This window comes from Myotis davidii, unplaced genomic scaffold (assembly GCF_000327345.1).
Source record: "Myotis davidii unplaced genomic scaffold, ASM32734v1 scaffold80, whole genome shotgun sequence".
Taxonomy (NCBI): Eukaryota; Metazoa; Chordata; class Mammalia; order Chiroptera; family Vespertilionidae; genus Myotis; species Myotis davidii.
This window is the reverse complement of record NW_006292686.1, coordinates 234,052-236,243: the sequence shown is the minus strand read 5'-3', so window position 1 is coordinate 236,243 and position 2,192 is coordinate 234,052. Positions and strand designations below refer to the sequence as shown.

Here is a 2,192-nt window from a genome sequence, read left to right as displayed (position 1 = left end):
ATATACATTGATAAAATTTGGAGTTTTTACCAACAAATCAGATTGTGTTATGCATGTTACTCTACACCTTCCCTTCTTGCACAATATATTTTGGAATGTTTTATATATCCTTACTAATAAAAGGCTAAGTAATTGCCACGCCCTCATGTGTGATGCCCTCATGCCATCACAAGATGGTTGTGCATACAGCAGGGTGTGTGCAGGTGGGCAGGGCTGGGCTTGATGCTGCATGCATGAGGGAGCTTGAGGGAAGTTGACCAGGAGGTGAATTGGGGGAGTCCTGTGGGGTACTGGCCAGGGGCGGGACTCCAGGACTCTGGGGAATCCCACAGCCCCATGGGGCACCAACCCCACGGGCTAAACATCAGGACAAAGGGCACCACCCCCACTCCACCTCCCCCCGGGGGAAATGAGATTCAGCTCCCGTGTCGGGATAAACCTGGGGTAGTGGGAGCTGCCCACATTCCACATCCACCCCCAACCTTGACCTGGGGTATGAACATGACAGAAAACCTCCCTGGTCACTGCCTGGCCCCCTACCCTGAGCTTCTCCCCACACAAGAACAGTGATTTCATTTCCTGACAAGAGCAGTGACCTCACTTCCTGACGATGGAGCCCAACAGGCTTTGACACTGCGTCCCCGCGGGCATTGTCACAGACTCTGACAGGAAGGAGGAGGGAGCTGGATACCCACACCCAGGATTTGGCAAATAGTGATATTAAAATATTTCTTCTTATTAATTCTTTCAATGTGCACAAATTCGTGCACTGGGCCACTAGTCAGTACGTAATATTCTTTCTAATAACTGCTTGATATGGTTGCATCATTATTGATATGGTCTTTTATTTACAAACTAGAGGTCTGGTGCATGGATTTGTGCACTGGTGGGGTACCTTGGCCTGGCCTGTGCCCTCTGGCAATCCGGGACCCCTCATGGGCTATTGGAGGCTCAGTTCATGGATTCAGTCCAATCCCTGCAGGCCAGGCTGAGGGACCCACACCAAGCCTCTAGTGTGCATATAAGATCTTTGGTTTATCTCTTCCCACCCTGTCCCCTCCCCTCTTCCCTCTGAGATTCACCAGCCTATTCCATGTTTCCATGCCTGTGCATTGAGTATCTGCCCCTGTTGGTCAGTGTGTGTCATAGTTACTGATAGAATGGTCACTTAGGCTTTTATATATGTTTAGATAAATACTTAAATGCTTCTCATTTTCAATATAGCATCCCATACTGTATTAAATGTCTCACATACCCTTTGTACAAACATATTTCTATAAATATACACCTGAAATAGCATTGCTGGGTCAAAGTGAATTCACATTTTAGATTTTCATAGATAGTGTCAAATTACCCTATAAAAAGACTGCAGTATTTTATAATACAGCCACAGCACATGCAAGTATTCATTTCTTCATGCCCTCATTGACACTGTTACCATTTGTTTTACAATTTGCCAGTATAATAGGTATAATATGATATTTCATGATTATTTTAGCTTATATGTCTCTATTAGTAAACTTGAGCATTTTTACATTTGTATTTCTCTACTTGTACATTTCTGGGACAATTTATGTGAATTAAGGATTGGAAAGAAGAGACACATATGTACTTTTAAAATCTATCACTAAACTTTGTTTATAGTGAGAGAAAGAGATTTTACTGAAAAAAAATTTTCTCACATGAATGGCTAGTTCTCAAAACATCATTTATTGATCAGATCTGTCATTATCTATTACTTTTAAATGCCATCTATATCATATATTAAGACTAAATGTACATCTAGCTCTATCCTTTTATTTACCTACTAGAGGCCCGGTGCACAAAAATTTATGCACTCGCGGGTAGGGGATCCCTCAGCACTGCCTGTGCCCTCTTGCAGTCTGGGACACCTTGGGGGTGACCACTTGCTGGCTTAGGCCTGCTCCCTGGGGGACTGGGCCTAAGATGGCAATCAAACATCCCTCTGGCAGCCCAGCAGCCCTTGGAGGATGTCCACTTGCCAGTGGGGAGCAGACCTAAGCTGCAGCCGGACATCCTTAGCGCTGCTGAGAGGCAGGAGAGGCTCCCTCCACCGCCACTATAATGGCAGCCATCAGCCTGGCTTGTGGCTGAGCAGAGCTTCCCCACTGTGGGAGCGCGCTGACCACCAGAGGGCAACTCCTGCATTGAGTGTCTGCTCCCGGTGGGCG

General features: G+C 45.9%; 1 protein-coding gene across 1 annotated transcript in view; it reads left to right on the top strand.

The window, feature by feature from the left end:
* Positions 1-2,192, top strand: part of F13A1 (coagulation factor XIII A chain) — a 190,190-nt gene that overhangs the window by 76,381 nt on the left and 111,617 nt on the right. The window lies entirely within an intron of this gene.